This window comes from Pseudophryne corroboree, chromosome 5 (assembly GCF_028390025.1).
Source record: "Pseudophryne corroboree isolate aPseCor3 chromosome 5, aPseCor3.hap2, whole genome shotgun sequence".
Classification (NCBI taxonomy): Eukaryota; Metazoa; Chordata; class Amphibia; order Anura; family Myobatrachidae; genus Pseudophryne; species Pseudophryne corroboree.
The window spans coordinates 97,367,122-97,391,731 of record NC_086448.1 but is presented as its reverse complement, the minus strand read 5'-3'; the positions used below and the strand labels follow the sequence as shown (position 1 = coordinate 97,391,731).

General features: G+C 47.3%; 1 protein-coding gene across 1 annotated transcript in view; it reads right to left on the bottom strand.

Annotated features, from left to right (window-relative positions):
• RUNDC3B (RUN domain containing 3B) overlaps nt 1–24,610 on the bottom strand; it is a 596,000-nt gene that overhangs the window by 570,024 nt on the left and 1,366 nt on the right. The window lies entirely within an intron of this gene.

Sequence of the window (24,610 nt, the reverse complement as noted above, 5' to 3'; positions counted from 1 at the left end):
AACTTTTTGAAGGTGCAAATGCATACATTTTCAAAGTCTTATTGGTTGCTATGGGCAACATCACATTTAAAATTGAACACCCATCTTAATAAATTTTTACCACACACGTGCACAGAAAAAGAACACCAAATTACTCACCGAACTCAATCCACCACCACCACCCCCTGAACACCATTATAGTGTTCACACACCTCCCCTGTCCTGTATGTAGACTGCTTACTGTATCCGCTCCTCTGGACCATCCAGGTAAGCAGTCTATATCCTGGACAGGGGAGGTGACAGAACACTGTAATGCTGTGGAGGGGAGGTAGTTAGGTGAGGATTTCGCCAGTCAGTCTATGTGAACGCCTGTGATGGGATATATGTGTTTGTAAACAAAAGATTTCTGGTTTTGAAAAACACAACTCAAAAGACAAAAAGAATGGAGTATTATTAATTTAGAAATGTTTAGGACTACCAAATATATTATTTGTTAAGTAAACAGTGCATGTTGCCCACCCCATACAGAACCAACCTTGATGCCCGACGTGGACCAGCAGGGACAAGACCAACAGGCCACATACACACTGCACCTAACACCCGTTATTCCGACCCAGCCAACCCAGCTGCAGGATATCCCCCAAGCCTCCATGAGTCCACAACTGGTCCAAGCTCCACCCCAGCCACAAATTCCCGATGACTTTTGGTCCAGTTGGAGAAGCCAACAGAACCAAAGCAATGCCTGCCTGACCGCCCACACCCAACACCTTGCCAGTCTGCCCGATCATCTACCGCGCATTAGTCGCAACTCGGGCAGACTGATTGTCCAAGTAGGCCGCATAGCCACATCTATGGAGCAAATCCGGGCAGACAACAACCAAATGCTGGCTCATTTGACGCGCATCATTGATGAGCAACAGCGCCAGCAGCAAGCACTCATCCAACTCATACAACACAACCAGGTTGTGAATGAGTCATTGTCCCGGATAGTAGCAAGCCACACTGCAACCAACAACCAACTGAATGCCAGCATCCATAATTTAAGCCACAACATATCATTGATGGCAGCACAACAAGTGAGCTCCAGCTCCGGAACCACGACCCCTAGCCAAACGCCAGTAACCTCCCCTGTTCGGCGATCCTCCCGAACACGTGCCAGTGAGCCAGCACAAAGCACAGCACCCAGCACACACAAGCGCAAAAAATAAAACAAACCAAACATTTGTGTAACTCAATAAAAATTTTATTCTTGAAATCACACAACTTCCAGTGTCCGTGTCAAACAAAAAAAAAAACTAGCTACAATGTACACACCACTATAAACAACAAACAGTAAGTAACAAAACACACAATTGTTTGTATTGCAAAGTGTTTAGTCAAGGATAATTACATCCAACAAAAACTTACCAGTAAAATACCGCAGAATCACTTCTTGCCTTACCTGCCTCCCTACATCTGTACTCACACTGTCCCCAGATGTTTCTAACTCCTCTGCTTCCTGACTGCTTTCTCCATCATCATGTGCCAGATGTTGATTTAAACACAGATTATGGAGAAAACAGCAGCAGAACACAATCCTAGTGACCTTTGAGGGACTATACAACAAAAGGCCTGCAGATTTATCCAGACACCGAAACCGTGATTTCAGCACACCAAAACATCTTTCTATCACATTCAGCGTAGCCTTATGTGCATGATTGTAACTGTGTTCAGCAGGAGAATCAGGTTGGGACAATGGAATTAGGAGCCAAGAGTAGCAGCCATAACCACCATCACCTGAAAAACAGATATAGTCAACATTAGTACATGTGTCAGATTAATAATTACCCTATACAAAAATGGAGTTTGTAGTTAAAAGACATACACACAACACATTTGGAACATACCCAGCAGCCAGCCATCAGGCATTTGTCCGTCCTCAAATTTATCGAAGAGCGATGACTGACTGAGGATGAAGGAGTCATGGCAGCCACCAGGGTAACCTGCAACAACACTCATCATTTTTAGTTTTGCATCACAGACCACCTGGACATTAGTGGATTGGGCCATATGTCTATTAGTATATATATATATTGACGGCCCCTAGGTGATCTCAGCTGAACGTGTGTGCAATCTATGGCCCCCAGCACATTGGGCATGCGAGCAAGCTCATAGAAAGCTACCCTGACAGCACGCCACTCTGACTCCTGGGTAGGGAAGCAGATTGAGGCATTAATATGTGGATCCAAGACATCCAAAACCTGAGTGGACATTAAACAATCTAAGGTGAGTGTCATGTTATGTATTCTATACAATACTGTGTTGTAAGAGCTTACAGAAGCAACACTTAGACATAGACGTGTATGTATTTTTATACTCACCTGATTCAAATATTTAGAAAAGGTTGGCTGCGAGATACCAATAACGTCGCCTGTCACAGCCTGGAAGCTCCCAGTAGCCATAAAGTGTAACACAGCCAGGAGTTTGTGCAGGCCTGAGACAGAGCGAGAGCGTGCTGTCTCAGGGTCTAGTCCCAGTTTGACAAGGTCATACAGGCGGAAAATGTTGTTTCTATTTAGGCGGAACATCTGTATGACCCTATCATCAGACAATGCGTTTAAGTTTAAACGACCCCTAGAAAAACGTGGCTGGCGCAGCCTCCGCGGCACCTGTACAACCTGCTGACCATGTTCACTTACCTGGCCCTGATTTCTGGAAGCCTCATGGAGCAGTCTCAGGTATCCCACAGCAAACAGAAAGTCATTAGCACACACCACAGCCGCCATTTCAGAGTGAGTGAATTCAAAAATGTGCCTGGAACACTTTTATAGGGCCAAACATTCAGGTGTGAGTAATGGATAATTGAGTACACATGTAAACACGCTTCTCAAAAGCAGGTCTGTTTTTTTTTAGGACTTTTTTACGATTTGTAATTTTTCACGGCCGCAAATGCATTTTCACGGCAGACATTACAATTACGAATGGTTAGTAAATGACCGAGATTCATACTTAAACAGGCGCGTTTTGACCGATGGTGTATTCATTCGTAATTTTTTTGTTGGACTTCCAAAAAAATACGAATGCCCTCATCACTGCCGTGATTTGAGTTTAGTAAATTACCGAGATGACACTTTGAAGAAAAAACACCATCTCGTTCAAAATCGGGATCTTAGTAAATATACCCCAGAGAGAGGGGAAGAAATAGTAAAGGTAGAAAACAGAGTAGGCACCACATGGATGCCAAACAAGGTCGCCTAAAGAGGCAACACATGGGGTCGAGGCAAGGGGAGAGCCCCTCCCTCACTCCTTTAGCAATTAGCATATGACAGCAATATCAGAAAAGCAGAGAATAATTGCAATAGCAAATTCAAAATCCCGGGCAATGTATGGGGTCATCTCAGTGGCAGGCGAGAGCCGCTTGCTCCTCCCGAAGGCTGGGTTCGGTCATGAAAAGTGCTCACGGCCGACAACGGTAAAAAAAGTAAAGCATAAAGAAAAGTGAAAATATACGAGTCGTGTTTTACGGAAGGATACACACTCGCGGCCCTCCCCCCGAAGGAGGGGAACCGAGAGCGCAGGCCATCTACCAGGAATAGGGTGCACCATATATAGAAAGGTAACGGAGGAATGGAAGAGCAACCTGCTGGAGAGTGAAAGTAGGAGATGAAAGGCATACACGAGTAAAGAAAATCAAGGAAAAGTTAATACCGTGCGCACATCCCTAACAAAACTTATAGCCCATACATATAAGCGGGAATACTTTGCTCAGTAACTACCTAAGGCATTGACCGGGGAAACAGAATAAAGACCAAAAACAAAGCAGGAATGAGTAAAGAAGTCAAGTCCAGCAGCAACATACGACCTGGTTGTAGCAGTGGTTCCTCAGGTGGGGCTGCCGGCCATTGACCATTCTTGAGCCAATTTGAGGGTCTTAGGAGCCTTTGTGGGTGCATCCTCCAATTTCCAAGTGTCCAAAAGTTCCAAGCCAGCCTCCGGCGTAGTTATCACATTTGTAGTGCCGTTCCTTCTAATAAGCAATTTGGTCGGGAATCCACAAGCGGTAGGGGATATCCGCTCTCCTCAATGCTGTGGTCACCGGATAAAATGAGCGTCGCATAGCTAGAGTAGCCACTGAGAGGTCCCCATAAACCTGTAGGTCCCTCAGGGTGGAGGCCTGTAGATCCGGTCACATAGCCGCCCGTAGAATTTGTTCTTTAATGTGGAAATATTGCATCCTCATCAGAGTGTCCCTTGAGCATCCTTTGGGGCATTTTTTGCCTTCGGGAGTCGGTGGATGCGGTCAATGAGGAAATCATCAATGGAGTTGGTAGGAAGGAGGTTCATGAAGAGATCCGTTGTGAACTTTTTGAGGTCCGGGATGGAGACCGTTTCCGGGATGCTGCGGAGCTTTATGTTGTTACGTTGTAACCTATCCTCAAGGTCACAGGTCTTCCATCGTAGGTCCGCTACCTCGGACTGTAGCTCTTCAAGTTGAGTAATCACCTCATTGTGGGACCTCACAACCTCCTCACACTTATTCTTAAAATGATCCATGCGCTGGCCTATGGCATCGATGGTTTGTTGACAGCACTGCAGCGCCGTCCTAACTTCCATAGTGATATCATCCTTGAAAGTAGCCAGAAGCTGCCGCATAGAGCCAAGTGTGAGAGGTGCATCATCATCCAGATGGGAGAGTTTTGGCGGGCCCCCACGTGTAATCGCAGATGCGTCATCCCGCTCCGGGGAGGGCTTGGAATGGGAATCTGACATGGGAGATCCTTTCGGTCCCTGGGATGCGGGAGACTGTTTGAAGAAAGCAATCGGACGAGCCATGGTCTGGTCTTTCTGGCGTTTAGGCGGCATAATACCGGAGGGTGTATCCCACTACAGCAGGTGTGAACTAGCAAATTGGATACAGGAGGACGGACAGAGTAATAGCGGTTTGATAATTGCTAAGATTTATATCACAGCATCAGGAGCAAGGGAGAGATCAAAACATCACAATTTCATTTACAGCACCTCTATCCAGAGAGGGGGAGGGCCTCCCAGCATCCCCCACTACGGAGGTGCACTGTTGGAGGGATCAGAAATAAGTACTGGGTGGATATAGGCACCAGAGGTTTCCTGACCGTGAAAACTTAGAGTCCCATTTAGAATAGTATAACAGCTACCACGAGGTGGGAGAATAAATAAGAATTTACTCACCGGTAATTCTATTTCTCGTAGTCCGTAGTGGATGCTGGGAACTCTGAAAGGACCATGGGGAATAGCGGGCTCCGATGGAGGCTGGGCACTCTAGAAAGATTTATGACTACCTGGTGTGCACTGGCTCCTCCCACTATGACCCTCCTTCAAGCCTCAGTTAGGACACTGTGCCCGGACGAGCTGACATAATAAGGAAGGATTTTGAATCCCGGGTAAGACTCATACCAGCCACACCAATCACACCGTATAACTCGTGATACTATATCCAGTTTGACAGTATGAAAACAACTGAGCCTCTCAACAGATGGCTCAACAATAACCCGATTTAGTTAACAATAACTATGTACAAGTATTGCAGATAAACCGCACTTGGGATGGGCGCCCAGCATCCACTACGGACTACGAGAAATAGAATTACCGGTGAGTAAATTCTTATTTTCTCTGACGTCCTAGTGGATGCTGGGAACTCCGAAAGGACCATGGGGATTATACCAAAGCTCCCAAACGGGCGGGAGAGTGCGGATGACTCTGCAGCACCGAATGAGAGAACTCCAGGTCCTCCTCAGCCAGGGTATCAAATTTGTAGAATTTTGCAAACGTGTTTGCCCCTGACCAAGTAGCTGCTCGGCAAAGTTGTAAAGCCGAGACCCCTCGGGCAGCCGCCCAAGATGAGCCCACCTTCCTTGTGGAATGGGCATTGACAGATTTTGGCTGTGGCAGGCCTGCCACAGAATGTGCAAGCTGAATTGTACTACAAATCCAACGAGCAATAGTCTGCTTAGAAGCAGGAGCACCCAGCTTGTTGGGTGCATACAGAACAAACAGCGAGTCAGACTTTCTGACTCTAGCCGTCCTGGAAACATATATTTTCAGGGCCCTGTCAACGTCTAGCAACTTGGAGTCCTCCAAGTCCTTAGTAGCCGCAGGCACCACAATAGGCTGGTTCAGGTGAAACGCTGACACCACCTTAGGGAGAAACTGGGGACGAGTCCTCAATTCTGCCCTATCCATATGGAAAATCAGATAAGGGCTTTTACATGATAAAGCCGCCAATTCTGATACTCGCCTGGCCGAAGCCAAGGCCAATAACATGACCACTTTCCACGTGAGATATTTCAGATCCACGGTTTTTAGTGGCTCAAACCAATGCGATTTCAAGAAACTCAACACCACGTTGAGATCCCAAGGTGCCACAGGAGGCACAAACGGGGGCTGAATATGCAGCACTCCTTTTACAAATGTCTGAACTTCAAGTACTGAAGCTAATTCTTTTTGAAAGAAAATCGACAGAGCCGAGATCTGTACTTTAATGGATCCCAGTTTTAGGCCCATATTCACTCCTGCTTGCAGGAAATGCAGAAATCGACCTAGTTGAAATTCCTCTGTTGGGGCCTTTTCGGCCTCACACCATGCAACATATTTCCGCCATATGCAGTGATAATGATTTGCTGTAACATCTTTCCTGGCTTTAATAAGCGTAGGAATGACTTCCTCCGGAATGCCCTTTTCCTTCAGGATCCGGCGTTCAACCGCCATGCCGTCAAACGCAGCCGCTGTAAGTCTTGGAACAGACAGGGCCCCTGCTGTAGCAGGTCTTGTCTCTTGAAGTTCCGTTTACCACGCTCGTCTTGGCCAATCCGGAACCACGAGAATTATGTTTACTCCTCGCTTTCTTATTATTCTCAATACCTTTGGCATGAGAGGCAGAGGAGGGAACACATAAACTGACTGGTACACCCACGGTGTCACTAGAGCGTCCACAGCTATCGCCTGAGGGTCTCTTGACCTGGCGCAATACCTCTCTAGTTTTTTGTTTAGGCAGGACGCCATCATGTCCACCTGTGGACGATCCCACTGATTTACAATCATTTGGAAGACTTCTGGATGAAGTCCCCACTCTCCCAGGTGGAGGTCGTGCCTGCTGAGAAAGTCTGCTTCCCAGTTGTCCACTCCCGGAATGAACACTGCTGACAGTGCTAGTACATGATTTTCCGCCCAACGGATTCTGGCATGGAACCTGCCGAATGGAATTGCCTCGTTAGAGGCTACCATCTTTCCCAGGACCCGCGTGCAGTGATGCACCGATACCTGTTTTGGTTTCAGGAGGTCTCTGACTAGAGAAGACAACTCCCTGGCTTTCTCCTCCGGGAGAAACACTTTTTTCTGGACTGTGTCCAGAATCATACCCAGGAACAGTAGACGTGTAGTCGGAACCAGCTGTGACTTTGGGATATTCAGAATCCAGCCGTGCTGGCGCAGCACTTCCTGAGATAGTGCTACTCCCACCAACAACTGTTCCTTGGACCGTGCCTTTATTAGGAGATCGTCCAAGTACGGGATAATTAAAACTCCCTTTTTTCGAAGGAGTATCATCATTTCTGCCATAACCTTGGTAAATACCCTCGGTGCCGTGGAGAGTCCAAACGGCAGCGTTTGGAATTGGTAATGGCAATCCTGTACCACAAATCTGAGGTACTCCTGGTGAGGATGGTAAATGGGGACATGCAAGTACGCATCCTTGATGTCCAGGGATACCATGTAGTCCCCCTCGTCCAGGCTTGCAATAACCGCCCTGAGCGATTCCATCTTGAACTTGAATTTTTTTATGTATGTGTTCAAGGATTTCAAATTTAAAATGGGTCTCACCGAACCGTCCGGTTTCGGCACCACAAATAGTGTGGAATAGTAACCCCGGCCTTGTTGAAGTAGGGGTACCTTGACTATCACCTGCTGGGAATACAGCTTGTGAATTGCCGCAAGCACCGCCTCCCTGTCTGAGGGAGCAATCGGCAAGGCAGATTTTAGGAACCGGTGGGGTGGAGACGCCTCGAATTCCAGTTTGTACCCCTGAGATACTATTTGAAGGATCCAGGGATCCACCTGTGAGCGAGCCCACTGATCGCTGAAATTCTTGAGGCGGCCCCCCAGCGTACCTGGCTCCGCCTGTGGAGCCCCACCATCATGCAACGGACTTGGAAGAAGAAGCGGGGGAGGACTTTTGCTCCTGGGAACCTGCTGTTTGTTGCAGCCTTTTTCCCCTACCTCTGCCTCTAGACAGAAAAGACCCGCCGTTTCCACGCTTGTTTTTCTGGGTCCGAAAGGACTGAACCTGATAAAACGGCGTCTTCTTAGGCTGTGAGGGGACATGGGGTAAAAATGCTGACTTCCCAGACATTGCTGTGGAAACTAGGTCCGAGAGACCATCCCCAAATAATTCCTCACCCTTATAAGGCAAAACTTCCATGTGCCTTTTGGAATCTGCATCTCCTGTCCACTGGCGAGTCCATAAGCCTCTCCAAGCAGAATGGACAATGCACTTACTTTAGATGCCAGCCGGCAGATTTCCCTCTGTGCATCTCTCATATATAAGACTGAATCTTTGATATGGTCAATTGTTAGCAGAATCGTGTCTCTGTCTAATGTGTCAATATTTTCTGACAGTTTATCCGACCCCGCAGCGGCAGCACTGCACATCCATGCTGACGCAATAGCTGGTCTAAGTATAATGCCTGAGTGTGTATATACAGACTTCAGGATCGCCTCCTGCTTTCTATCAGCAGGCTCCTTAAGGGCGGCCGTATCCTGAGACGGTAGTGCCACCTTTTTAGACAAACGTGTGAGCGCTTTATCCACCCTAGGAGGTGTTTCCCAACGTGACCTACTGTATCCTCTGGTGGGAAAGGGAACGCCATTAGTACCTTCTTAGGAATTACCAATTTTTTATCAGGGGAAGCCCACGCTTCTTCACACACTTCATTTAATTCATCTGACGGGGGAAAAACTACGGGTAGTTTTTTCTCCCCAAACATAATACCCTTTTTTGTGGTACCTGGATGTAAATCAGAAATGTTTAACACCTCTTTCATTGCCTCAATCATGCATTGAATGGCCTTAATGGGCATTAAATTTGACTCATCGTCGTCGACACTGGTGTCAGTATCAGTGTCGACATCTGCGTCTGTAATCTGAGGTAGCGGGCGTTTTAGAGCCCCTGATGACCTTTGAGACACCTGGACAGGCACGAGCTGAGAACTCGGCTGTCCCACAGTTGGCATGTCGTCAAATTTCTTATGTAAGGAGTCTATACGTGCACTCATTTCTTTCCATAAGCTCATCCACTCAGGTGTCTGCCCCCCAGGGGGTGACATCCCTTCTAAAGGCATCTGCTCCGCCTCCACATCATTATCCTCATCAAACATGTCGACACAGCCGTACCGACACACCGCACACACACAGGGAATGCTCTAATAGAGGACAGGACCCACAAAAGCCCTCTGGGGGGACAGAGTGAGAGTATGCCAGCACACACCAGAGCGCTATATAATGCAGGGACTAACTGAGTTATGTCCCCTATAGCTGCTTTTTCTATATAAATATATACTGCGCCTAAATTTAATGCCCCCCCTCTCTTTTTTACCCTTTTCTGTAGTGTAGTCTGCAGGGGAGAGCCAGGGAGCTTCCTTCCAGCGGAGCTGTGAGGGAAAAATGGCGCCAGTGTGCTGAGGGAGATAGCTCCGCCCCCTTTCCGCGGACTATTCTCCCGCTTTTTTGTGGAATCTGGCAGGGGTATTTACTAGAGATGAGCGCCGGAAATTTTTCGGGTTTTGTGTTTTGGTTTTGGGTTCGGTTCCGCGGCCGTGTTTTGGGTTCGACCGCGTTTTGGCAAAACCTCACCGAATTTTTTTTGTCGGATTCGGGTGTGTTTTGGATTCGGGTGTTTTTTTAAAAAAACCCTAAAAAACAGCTTAAATCATAGAATTTGGGGGTAATTTTGATCCCAAAGTATTATTAACCTCAAAAAACATAATTTACACTCATTTTCAGCCTATTCTGAACACATCACACCTCACAATATTATTTTTAGTCCTAAAATTTGCACCGAGGTCGCTGTGTGAGTAAGATAAGCGACCCTAGTGGCCGACACAAACACCGGGCCCATCTAGGAGTGGCACTGCAGTGTCACGCAGGATGGCCCTTCCAAAAAACCCTCCCCAAACAGCACATGACGCAAAGAAAAAAAGAGGCGCAATGAGGTAGCTGACTGTGTGAGTAAGATTAGCGACCCTAGTGGCCGACACAAACACCGGGCACATCTAGGAGTGGCACTGCAGTGTCACGCAGGATGTCCCTTCCAAAAAACCCTCCCCAAACAGCACATGACGCAAAGAAAAAAAGAGGCGCAATGAGGTAGCTGTGTGAGTAAGATTAGCGACCCTAGTGGCCGACACAAACACCGGGCCCATCTAGGAGTGGCACTGCAGTGTCACGCAGGATGTCCCTTCCAAAAAACCCTCCCCAATCAGCACATGATGCAAAGAAAAAGAAAAGAAAAAAGAGGTGCAAGATGGAATTATCCTTGGGCCCTCCCACCCACCCTTATGTTGTATAAACAAAACAGGACATGCACACTTTAACCAACCCATCATTTCAGTGACAGGGTCTGCCACACGACTGTGACTGATATGACGGGTTGGTTTGGACCCCCCCCAAAAAAGAAGCAATTAATCTCTCCTTGCACAAACTGGCTCTACAGAGGCAAGATGTCCACCTCATCTTCACCCTCCGATATATCACCGTGTACATCCCCCTCCTCACAGATTATCAATTCGTCCCCACTGGAATCCACCATCTCAGCTCCCTGTGTACTTTGTGGAGGCAATTGCTGCTGGTCAATGTCTCCGCGGAGGAATTGATTATAATTCATTTTAATGAACATCATCTTCTCCACATTTTCTGGATGTAACCTCGTACGCCGATTGCTGACAAGGTGAGCGGCGGCACTAAACACTCTTTCGGAGTACACACTTGTGGGAGGGCAACTTAGGTAGAATAAAGCCAGTTTGTGCAAGGGCCTCCAAATTGCCTCTTTTTCCTGCCAGTATAAGTACGGACTGTGTGACGTGCCTACTTGGATGCGGTCACTCATATAATCCTCCACCATTCTATCAATGTTGAGAGAATCATATGCAGTGACAGTAGACGACATGTCCGTAATCGTTGTCAGGTCCTTCAGTCCGGACCAGATGTCAGCATCAGCAGTCGCTCCAGACTGCCCTGCATCACCGCCAGCGGGTGGGCTCGGAATTCTGAGCCTTTTCCTCGCACCCCCAGTTGCGGGAGAATGTGAAGGAGGAGATGTTGACAGGTCGCGTTCCGCTTGACTTGACAATTTTGTCACCAGCAGGTCTTTCAACCCCAGCAGACCTGTGTCTGCCGGAAAGAGAGATCCAAGGTAGGCTTTAAATCTAGGATCGAGCACGGTGGCCAAAATGTAGTGCTCTGATTTCAACAGATTGACCACCCGTGAATCCTTGTTAAGCGAATTAAGGGCTGCATCCACAAGTCCCACATGCCTAGCGGAATCGCTCCGTGTTAGCTCCTTCTTCAATGCCTCCAGCTTCTTCTGCAAAAGCCTGATGAGGGGAATGACCTGACTCAGGCTGGCAGTGTCTGAACTGACTTCACGTGTGGCAAGTTCAAAGGGCATCAGAACCTTGCACAACGTTGAAATCATTCTCCACTGCACTTGAGACAGGTGCATTCCATCTCCTATATCGTGCTCAATTGTATAGGCTTGAATGGCCTTTTGCTGCTCCTCCAACCTCTGAAGCATATAGAGGGTTGAATTCCACCTCGTTACCACTTCTTGCTTCAGATGATGGCAGGGCAGGTTCAGTAGTTTTTGGTGGTGCTCCAGTCTTCTGTACGTGGTGCCTGTACGCCGAAAGTGTCCCGCAATTTTTCTGGCCACCGACAGCATCTCTTGCACGCCCCTGTCGTTTTTTAAAAAATTCTGCACCACCAAATTCAAGGTATGTGCAAAACATGGGACGTGCTGGAATTTGCCCATATTTAATGCACACACAATATTGCTGGCGTTGTCCGATGCCACAAATCCACAGGAGAGTCCAATTGGGGTAAGCCATTCCGCGATGATCTTCCTCAGTTGCCGTAAGAGGTTTTCAGCTGTGTGCGTATTCTGGAAAGCGGTGATACAAAGCGTAGCCTGCCTAGGAAAGAGTTGGCGTTTGCGAGATGCTGCTACTGGTGCCGCCGCTGCTGTTCTTGCGGCGGGAGTCCATACATCTACCCAGTGGGCTGTCACAGTCATATAGTCCTGACCCTGCCCTGCTCCACTTGTCCACATGTCCGTGGTTAAGTGGACATTGGGTACAACTGCATTTTTTAGGACACTGGTGAGTCTTTTTCTGACGTCCGTGTACATTCTCGGTATCGCCTGCCTAGAGAAGTGGAACCTAGATGGTATTTGGTAACGGGGGCACACTGCCTCAATAAATTGTCTAGTTCCCTGTGAACTAACGGCGGATACCGGACGCACGTCTAACACCAACATAGTTGTCAAGGACTCAGTTATCCGCTTTGCAGTAGGATGACTGCTGTGATATTTCATCTTCCTCGCAAAGGACTGTTGAACAGTCAATTGCTTACTGGAAGTAGTACAAGTGGGCTTACGACTTCCCCTCTGGGATGACCATCGACTCCCAGCGGCAACAACAGCAGCGCCAGCAGCAGTAGGCGTTACACGCAAGGATGCATCGGAGGAATCCCAGGCAGGAGAGGACTCGTCAGACTTGCCAGTGACATGGCCTGCAGGACTATTGGCATTCCTGGGGAAGGAGGAAATTGACACTGAGGGAGTTGGTGGGGTGGTTTGCGTGAGCTTGGTTACAAGAGGAAGGGATTTACTGGTCAGTGGACTGCTTCCGCTGTCACCCAAAGTTTTTGAACTTGTCACTGACTTATTATGAATGCGCTGCAGGTGACGTATAAGGGAGGATGTTCCGAGGTGGTTAACGTCCTTACCCCTACTTATTACAGCTTGACAAAGGGAACACACGGCTTGACACCTGTTGTCCGCATTTCTGGTGAAATACCTCCACACCGAAGAGCTGATTTTTTTGGTATTTTCACCTGGCATGTCAACGGCCATATTCCTCCCACGGACAACAGGTGTCTCCCCGGGTGCCTGACTTAAACAAACCACCTCACCATCAGAATCCTCCTGGTCAATTTCCTCCCCAGCGCCAGCAACACCCATATCCTCCTCATCCTGGTGTACTTCAACACTGACATCTTCAATCTGACTATCAGGAACTGGACTGCGGGTGCTCCTTCCAGCACTTGCAGGGGGCATGCAAATAGTGGAAGGCGCATGCTCTTCACGTCCAGTGTTGGGAAGGTCAGGCATCGCAAACGACACAATTGGACTCTCCTTGTGGATTTGGGATTTCAAAGAACGCACAGTTCTTTGCGGTGCTTTTGCCAGCTTGAGTCTTTTCAGTTTTCTAGCGAGAGGCTGAGTGCTTCCATCCTCATGTGAAGCTGAACCACTAGCCATGAACATAGGCCAGGGCCTCAGCCGTTCCTTGCCACTCCGTGTGGTAAATGGCATATTGGCAAGTTTACGCTTCTCCTCCGACAATTTTATTTTAGGTTTTGGAGTCCTTTTTTTTCTGATATTTGGTGTTTTGGATTTGACATGCTCTGTACTATGACATTGGGCATCGGCCTTGGCAGACGACGTTGCTGGCATTTCATCGTCTCGGCCATGACTAGTGGCAGCAGCTTCAGCACGAGGTGGAAGTGGATCTTGATCTTTCCCTAATTTTGGAACCTCAACTTTTTTGTTCTCCATATTTTATAGGCAGAACTAAAAGGCACCTCAGGTAAACAATGGAGATGGATGGATTGGATACTAGTATACAATTATGGACGGACTGCCACGGTTAGGTGGTATAAAAAAACCACGGTTAGGTGGTATATATTATAATAATAATACAATTATGGATGGACGGACTGCCTGCCGACTGCCGACACAGAGGTAGCCACAGCCGTGAACTACCGCACTGTACACTGGTTGATAAAGAGATAGTAGTATACTCGTAACAACTAGTATGACACTATGACGACGGTATAAAGAATGAAAAAAAAAACACGGTTAGGTGGTATATATTATAATAATAATACAATTATGGATGGACGGACTGCCTGCCGACTGCCGACACAGAGGTAGCCACAGCCGTGAACTACCGCACTGTACACTGGTTGATAAAGAGATAGTAGTATACTCGTAACAACTAGTATGACACTATGACGACGGTATAAAGAATGAAAAAAAAAACACGGTTAGGTGGTATATATTATAATAATAATACAATTATGGATGGACGGACTGCCTGCCGACTGCCGACACAGAGGTAGCCACAGCCGTGAACTACCGCACTGTACACTGGTTGATAAAGAGATAGTAGTATACTCGTAACAACTAGTATGACACTATGACGACGGTATAAAGAATGAAAAAAAAACCACGGTTAGGTGGTATATATTATAATAATAATACAATTATGGATGGACGGACTGCCTGCCGACTGCCGACACAGAGGTAGCCACAGCCGTGAACTACCGCACTGTACACTGGTTGATAAAGAGATAGTAGTATACTCGTAACAACTAGTATGACACTATGACGACGGTATAAAGAATGAAAAAAAAACCACGGTTAGGTGGTATATATTATAATAATAATACAATTATGGATGGACGGACTGCCTGCCGACTGCCGACACAGAGGTAGCCACAGCCGTGAACTACCGCACTGTACACTGGTTGATAAAGAGATAGTAGTATACTCGTAACAACTAGTATGACACTATGACGGTATAAAGAATGAAAAAAAAACCACGGTTAGGTGGTATATATTATAATAATAATACAATTATGGATGGACGGACTGCCTGCCGACTGCCGACACAGAGGTAGCCACAGCCGTGAACTACCGCACTGTACACTGGTTGATAAAGAGATAGTAGTATACTCGTAACAATTAGGATGACACTATGACGGTATAAAGAATGAAAAAAAAACCACGGTTAGGTGGTAGGTATATAATAATAAATAATACAATTCTGGTCGGACGGACTGCCTGCCGTGTGCCGACACAGAGGTAGCCACAGCCGTGAACTACCGCACTGTACACTGGTTGATAAAGAGATAGTAGTATACTCGTAACAATTAGGATGACACTATGACGGTATAAAGAATGAAAAAAAAACCACGGTTAGGTGGTAGGTATATAATAATAAATAATACAATTCTGGTCGGACGGACTGCCTGCCGTGTGCCGACACAGAGGTAGCCACAGCCGTGAACTACCGCACTGTACACTGGTTGATAAAGAGATAGTAGTATACTCGTAACAATTAGGATGACACTATGACGGTATAAAGAATGAAAAAAAACCCACGGTTAGGTGGTAGGTATATAATAATAAATAATACAATTCTGGTCGGACGGACTGCCTGCCGTGTGCCGACACAGAGGTAGCCACAGCCGTGAACTACCGCACTGTACACTGGTTGATAAAGAGATAGTAGTATACTCGTAACAATTAGGATGACACTATGACGGTATAAAGAATGAAAAAAAAACCACGGTTAGGTGGTAGGTATATAATAATAAATAATACAATTCTGGTCGGACGGACTGCCTGCCGTGTGCCGACACAGAGGTAGCCACAGCCGTGAACTACCGCACTGTACACTGGTTGATAAAGAGATAGTAGTATACTCGTAACAATTAGGATGACACTATGACGGTATAAAGAATGAAAAAAAAACCACGGTTAGGTGGTAGGTATATAATAATAAATAATACAATTCTGGTCGGACGGACTGCCTGCCGTGTGCCGACACAGAGGTAGCCACAGCCGTGAACTACCGCACTGTACTGTGTCTGCTGCTAATATAGACTGGTTGATATTTAAAGAGATATTAGTAGTATACAACAGTACTATACTGGTGGTCAGGCACTGGTCACCACTCCTGCAGCAAAAGTGTGCACTGTTAATTAATATAATTGTACTCCTGGCTCCTGCTAACAACCTGCAGTGCTCCCCAGTCTCCCCCACAATTAATTATAAGCTTTTAATTTATACATTGATGACTGTGCAGCACACTGGGCTGAGCTGAGTGCACACAGACTGAGTCACACTGTGTGACTGACTGTGCTGTGTATCGTTTTTTTTTTCAGGCAGAGAACGGATATAGCAGAGAGAAGTGAACGGATATATTATATTAAATAAAAGTTAACTAGCTGCTGCACTGGTCACTGACTGTGGTAAACTAACTCTGTCTGCGACTCTGCACAATCTCTCTCTATCTAATCTATCTATCTCTATTCTAATGGAGAGGACGCCAGACACGTCCTCTCCCTATCAATCTCAATGCACGAGTGAAAATGGCGGCGACGCGCGGCTCCTTATATAGAATCCGAGTCTCGCGATAGAATCCGAGCCTCGCGAGAATCCGACAGCGTCATGATGACGTTCGGGCGCGCTCGGGTTAACCGAGCAAGGCGGGAAGATCCGAGTCGCTGGACCCGTGGAAAAAAAAGTGAAGTTCGTGCGGGTTCGGATTCAAAGAAACCGAACCCGCTCATCTCTAGTATTTACCACATATATAGCCTCTGGGGCTATATATTGTGATATTTTTGCCAGCCAAGGTGTTTTTATTGCTGCTCAGGGCGCCCCCCCCCCCAGCGCCCTGCACCCTCAGTGACCGGAGTGTGAAGTGTGTATGAGGAGCAATGGCGCACAGCTGCAGTGCTGTGCGCTACCTTGGTGAAGACAGAAGTCTTCATGCCGCCGATTTTCCGGACCTCTTCTTGCTTCTGGCTCTGTAAGGGGGACGGCGGCGCGGCTCCTGGACCGAACATCAAGGCTGGGCCTGCGGTCGATCCCTCTGGAGCTAATGGTGTCCAGTAGCCTAAGAAGCCCAATCCGGCTGCAAGCAGGCGAGTTCGCTTCTTCTCCCCTTAGTCCCTCGCTGCAGTGAGCCTGTTTCCAGCAGGTCTCACTGAAAATAAAAAACCTAAATCTATACTTTCTTTCTAAGGGCTCAGGAGAGCCCCTAGTGTGCATCCAACCTCGGCCGGGCACAAGATCTAACTGAGGCTTGGAGGAGGGTCATAGTGGGAGGAGCCAGTGCACACCAGGTAGTCATAAATCTTTCTAGAGTGCCCAGCCTCCTTCGGAGCCCGCTATTCCCCATGGTCCTTTTGGAGTTCCCAGCATCCACTAGGACGTCAGAGAAAAATAGTATCCTATAGGAACGCGGGGTATGCTGGGAGATAGTTAAGCCTGGAAAGCCTGGAGAGTAGGGGCCAAAAATGCACTGTACAGCAGGAGATTTCTATGTATGCCATTTGCCAGGCAGTTTTCCAGTGTGCAAGATGGCGCCGTCAGACTCACATCCTGTGCCTGAATACTATATGTACCTGGTCTCCGGTACGGTGCGTTGGTGATTGTCTCGGCAGTGCTAGCACCCCCCTGCACGGTAAGTCACTGAAGAGCGGAGGCAGATGGTAGCGTCCGGTGATGAGGGCGCAGCCGCGCACTCTCCCGCCGTACGGATCCACACAGCGGGCGCCGCAACGGGTAGTTGGGCCGCCGTACCCGGCGGTCAGGTCTCAGGCAAATGGGGGAGCTTCAAGGGAGGCAGGAGCCGGCTCGTTGCCGACCGATGGTGCTATAAAGGCCCCGCTGCGTCACTTCCGGTTGGGGTCAGCGCCCGGCGCGAGTCCCCAGCTCCAACTAGGTAGGAAGGCCGCAACCCGCACGGGCACAGGGGGTACCCGCTGGCTCCGCAGACCCACCGACCCAGTGCAGGGGAGCTACAGTAGTCGAACGATGGGGCTCAGGGAACAGACGATGAGGCTGAAATGCGTGAATTAATAAGTTTCACGCAGGAGCTCGGGCCCAACACTTCTATCCCCTCACACATCTAAGCCACGCCCCGCAGTTTTAGATTTTTGTTGGCGGATTGCTCTGGATCCTGAAATCTGATCCCAAAGTCCCCAGTACATTCTGAACGGTGGGACTCTCTAGTTGTTTATCCCATTGTAAGCTAAGAAATCTATTTCCAGGAACTGGAGATATTGGCAGTCAAGCAAGCTGCCCTCCTACCAGAAAATGATGACTATTAAGCCCACTCCACTATCCACCCCTCCCTTACGTATTAAACCCTCCTACTAACGTGGAAGTCATGTAACCGGGCCCCTTCATTCAGCACAATGCCCCCTTCTACAGTTTAGTGCCACATCTGTGCAGTAAAGGAGTAATTAGCAGAAATTACATGTTGAGCGGAAGATAATACACCCCCTACCACCCACAGGACTTTATAGTTGCCGCTGATAGCACCCCCCACCCCTACCGCGGGAGGATGAGTAGGTGCCCCAGTTCTTTGCTGTGCCCAGGGGCCTACATTGCTGTTAAGACATCCCTGGCCAATACAGGGGTGAGATATGACTTTCTTTTGGTCTCCAGACCTTCACGTGTTCCCTGAGAAGTCACCACTTCAGGCAACTTATTACCTGCCCTCTAGACCAGCGGTTCCCAACCTCGGTCCTCAAGTACCCCCAGCAGATCATATTTTCCAGCTCACCTAGCAGTTGAACAGGTGTATTCATTACTCACTGACACATTTTAAAAGACCCACAGGTGAGCAAATTATTTCACTTGCAATCCTGTGAGGAGACCTGGAAAGCATGAACTGTTGTGGGTACTTGAGGACTGAGGTTGGGAACCACTGCTCTAGACAGTCCACACATAACTACATATGTTCTCTTTCTACCCTCACACATCCTGCTGACCCCAGGAAACATTGTTGTGTGACTGGATCATACAGCCCCTGGTGTATCTATAATGGGTGCAAGGTGTGCACAGCACATGGACCCCTGGGTTCAGGGGCCCCCACACCCTACACTCATGTAACCATACTCACCTCTCCATTGGTGAATAATTGAATCGCCCCCTTTATTTCTTATGCTTTACTCACAATGATATAACTGCACTATCAAGAGATTTGTTGATATGTACATTTCTAAATACAGTACATACATACTGTACAGTGCATACAAACCTGATTGGTTTACGCAGATATGAGTTGAATGGGGAACACACTGGTTGAGTGGGTTATGACACAAATGACCGTGATTGGCTGGAGCTTTGTGAAGTAAATGCAAGTCCATTGCCAATATTTTATCTTGGAAAAGACACGGGGAAACGTTGGCATTCGGACTTCATTGTTAAAAAATATAAATCCATATGATATAGTAAATGCATTAAACATTCATGTGGTGCAAATCAGATGATATAGCCCCACAGTAGATGGCATACAAGTGGATCTCTCATTATGTAGGGTATCCCTTTTTTTGCCATCAATATAAAGTCAGTTCAAGCAGAATAGTCAGAATAGTGTGGTGGGTATAATCCTTTGGACTATACCTATACAGAATGTATACTGTACTTCAGAATATCATTCTATTAATGTCTTTCCTGGTATGAATATGATATAATAGCGAAAAATAGCAGGGAATGTATTTGGAATATATGCAGGGCCGTAACTAGGGTCTCACTTGTGACTGGTGGGTCCAGGTGCAAAAATATGCATTGGGCCCCTTACTCAGCCCCACTCCAAGTTGATAATATGCCACACAGCAGTGAGTGGCAGGGAGATGTAGAGGGTGGCAGGGAGAGAGAGAGATTGTGATTGTAAGAGGCAGTGGGTGACAGAGAGAGGAAGTGGGTGAGGTGCAGTGGGTAATGGGGAGAAACAGAGGGTGATAGGGATAGGCAGTGGGTGACAGGGAAAGGCAGAGGGTGATAGGGAGTGGGTAAAAAGTGAGGGGGAGAGGCTGCGATCAGAGGGTGACTGGAAGAGACAGTGGGTGACGGGTAGAGGGTGAAATGGAGAGGCAGAGCGTGATAAGGAAAGTTAGAGGGTGACATGGAGAAGGGGAAAAGGGGAGGCTGTGGGTGATGGCAAAAGGCTGTGTGTGATGGGGAGAATAAGAGGGTGATGGGGAGAGACAGAGGGTGACGCTGAGTGTGTAAAAGGTGACGGGGAGAGGCTGTGTTCAGAGGGTAATGGGGAGAGGCAGAGAGGCGCTGTGGGTGACAGGGAGAAGAGAATGATGGCGAGAGGCTGTGCTGTGGGAGACGAAGAGGCAGATGGCGACGGAGTGAATGAAAGGGAGAGGTAGAAGACAACGGGGAAAGAGAGAGGATGGATGGGAGAGGCAGAGGAAGATAAGGAAAAGGCAGAGGGTGACTGGGAGAGGATGACAGGGAGAGGCACAGGGTGATGGTTAGAGGTACAGGCTGACAAATTATAAAATATTACGATTTACTGTATTACCTGGTCCTGCAGTAGACTTCCAATACATATAGGGCAGCTCATCCACTCCTCACACAGATCGTCACCTCAGATGCCCAGCGATGGCAGCAAGAGCAGTTGCAGGACTGACTCAAAGAGCAGGCGGGCAGTCACTGTCAGACTGAGGATAGAAGAGCTGGGGACTCAGGGACAAATGAAGAAAGGAGAGAGGAAATTGGTTAGGCCAGGTTCTCCTCTCCTCCAGCCGGTCCGCATACTAGGGGTCATTTTGAGTTGATCGCTCGCTGCCGATTTTCGCAGTGCAGCGATCAGGGCAAAAAGCGGCATTTCTGCGCATGCGTATGCCCCGCAATGCGCTCGCGTGACGTACGGGTCCAACGAACGATGTGATTTTGCACAGGCTGTAGCGAAGAATTAAGTTGCACTGACGGCCGCAGAGTGATTGACGTGAAGTGGGCATTTCTGGGTGTCAACTGGCTGTTTTCAGGGAGCGTTTGGAAAAATGCAGGCGTGCCAGGGAAAACGCAGGCATGGCTGGGCAACTCTGGGCGGGTGTGTACATCAAATCCGGACACGAATAGGCTGAAGTGATCGCAATCGCTGAGTAAGTTCTGAGCTACTGTGAAACTGCACAAACTGCTTTTGCAGAGCGCGGCTGCACAAGTGTTCGCACTTCTGCTAAGCTAAAATACACTCCCCAGTGGGCGGCGGCATAGCATTTGCACGGCTGCTAAAAACTGCTAGCGAGCGATCAACTCGGAATGACCCCCATTAACCTTTAGTCTCTCCCTTCCTGGCCTGGAATCTAGCTGCTACACATGACACGGATGGCCCTTCCAGTTTCACGGAGGGGACCACGGCTGCTTTTTGCTGCTTATTTACAAATGTGTTGGACCTGCTAGAGGTGCATAGAACCTGGTTTATCAATGTACGAATAGCTCATATGGACAGTTCTTAGAGTTATGCAGTTTTATAGTTCTATATGTGTACTTGCCCACGGTGGTTGTCCCTGTGATTATTGATAGGGGTATTTAAACCATCTCTTAGTGATGGTGGTCACACTTCCTTTTGACTGCTTGTATTGTTGGAGATTCTGTTATTTCTTGTAAAAGGTCCAGCTAGCACCGAAATGTTGACTGCACTATTTGCACTTTATGCTGCATTTTTTTGATGAGTGCCTAAAAACTTTGTTCTTTGGATATGTATGGACCAATTGGTCTTTATTGGCGCTCCCAGAGTTACTTATATTCATAAGTGTGCGGACACTCTGGACTGTATGTATGTATGTATGTATGTATGTGTGGATGGAGATTATATATATATATATATATATATATAGTACAGTATATCTCCACACTTCCGTGGAGAAAGATAGCACTCTCCAGACTTAAGGTATTCAGCAAAAAAAGTCATTTAATTGCATACTTGGTTCCATATCACAAGTACAGTAAATGCACACAAACCAAAAAAGGGGCTCACCAACGTTTCGGTCCTAATGTTAGGACCTTTCTCAAGGTGTCTGCCAATCAGTCAATCAATCCAATAGAGGTATCAACAATAACAACTTCAGGAGGGAACCAGGATCTGCTTACCTGCCTCCCAGGTCCCCAATTTATACCCATGTGCTGATAGACGCCGGGATCATGCGCTGTGGGTGCCGGTGCGTCACTTCCGGTAAAACCGGAAGTGCAATGCCGCCGGTGCTACGAAATAGTAAGGTAATGCGGCTAAATATTCTCAGTAGTAGGCAACGGTATGATTAAGAATAAAACACATAGTGCACTGGGTGTTTGGGGTGTTTGATAGGCCCGCCGTGTGGTGTAGCAGACGCGGCCATGGTTGTCATGGTGACGCGCGAGCCCGATACGTCACTTCCGGTTTGTGCCGGAAGTTATGCGTTCCAACAGAGTAACGTTATGCGTGTCACACCTGCGTGGATACAGATATGACTGCTGATGTCATGTATTAATGTGGGTATACTGGAGACCTGGGCGGACTACACAAGTGTGTTTAAGAGTGTTCAGTGAACGTATATGCAAGGAACATTTACAGTATTGTAAACATTTTTTGGAAAAACATGAAAGTACTGCAGAAATTGAACTGATATGTAACAACCAGCTACTATAGTAATGAAAAAATATAGTTGATGACAATCATAAATCATTTGTTAATTCCCCTTTCCGGTGAGGTCATAATGAAAAAAAAGTGTAAACATCAAATATGATCAACACAACGCTTTTCAGAAAGCCCACCGATAGAAACACTCTCCTGCTTTCCACCAGTCAACACCCTCCGGCACTCAAAGAAAATTTGCCAATCTCACAATTTCTAAGGGTTATGAGAAACAACTCCAATCCAGTCAATATGGAACAACAACTGAAAGATATGTCAAAAAGGTTCCGTGAACGTGGATATTCTGACAGCTGTATCCAACGTTGTCTACATAAAGCCCGTGTGAAGTTCTTATCAACCAACAGCAACACCAATGGAGCCACCACAAGTACCAATCCTAAGAAGGATAGGATGATCTTTACTACCACATTTGATAGCCAGTCCGGTACCATCAACAAAGCCCTTCGCAACAGGTGGCCTATTATTGCCACGGATAGCTCATTGAAAGCCAAGAATACGCGACCTCCCATGATGGCATATCGTAGGTCACCAAACTTGAAGCAACTGCTGTTAAGACCTACAACAAGCCCTATTGCACCTATCAGGACCACTTGGTTGCAAGAACAAAAACCAGGATGCTTCAAATGCACGGGCTGTACCACCTGTCGGAGTATGCTTACCGGCCCAACTTTCCCCCATCCACACTCTGGACGTCCTATCAAGATCAAATATAAACTACATTGCCTTATGGACCACGTTATTTACATCCTCACATGCCCATGTGGGCTATATTACGTCGGTATGACATCAAGGCGCTTTAGGGACAGGATGGCCAATCATAGGACCACCATTCATCAAGCGATTGAATCAAAAAAAGCAGAACAACCAGTTCCCAGACACTTTTTGTCACAACAACACCAGGTATCCAACCTCAGGTGTAAACTGATCGATTGGATACCCCCATTGGACCGTGGAGGCGACCGACTCCTGACTCTAAAAAGAAAAGAAGCATATTGGATTCATAGACTGGATACGATTGCTCCAAGAGGAATGAACGAGAACAATCCGCTCTCAATATTTCTTGAATAGTCATTTATCATTCCTGAAGGTCCAATAACTTGTTTTGCCCATCACTTACTCGGTTTGACCAATATGAGTGGCCATCCATGTGTGCAGTCCATATTACATATACTTCCCTATGGGACAACCATTTAACGTTGATCCCCCAATTTAGAAGGCTGTCCGCACGCACTGATGGTCCCTCCTGTGATACTGTGAGCTGGACGTACCCTATAAACTGTTTAATGCCCATCTTTAGTCCACAGACTTTCTGGTACACTTTGGCGAATTTTGTTTTATTAGCACCTTCTATGAATGACAATACAGCTGATACCAGATTTATTTGATGTTTACACTTTTTTTTCATTATGACCTCACCGGAAAGGGGAATTAACAAATGATTTATGATTGTCATCAACTATATTTTTTCATTACTATAGTAGCTGGTTGTTACATATCAGTTCAATTTCTGCAGTACTTTCATGTTTTTCCAAAAAATGTTTACAATACTGTAAATGTTCCTTGCATATACGTTCACTGAACACTCTTAAACACACTTGTGTAGTCCGCCCAGGTCTCCAGTATACCCACATTAATACATGACATCAGCAGTCATATCTGTATCCACGCAGGTGTGACACGCATAACGTTACTCTGTTGGAACGCATAACTTCCGGCACAAACCGGAAGTGACGTATCGGGCTCGCGCGTCACCATGACAACCATGGCCGCGTCTGCTACACCACACGGCGGGCCTATCAAACACCCCAAACACCCAGTGCACTATGTGTTTTATTCTTAATCATACCGTTGCCTACTACTGAGAATATTTAGCCGCATTACCTTACTATTTCGTAGCACCGGCGGCATTGCACTTCCGGTTTTACCGGAAGTGACGCACCGGCACCCACAGCGCATGATCCCGGCGTCTATCAGCACATGGGTATAAATTGGGGACCTGGGAGGCAGGTAAGCAGATCCTGGTTCCCTCCTGAAGTTGTTATTGTTGATACCTCTATTGGATTGATTGACTGATTGGCAGACACCTTGAGAAAGGTCCTAACATTAGGACCGAAACG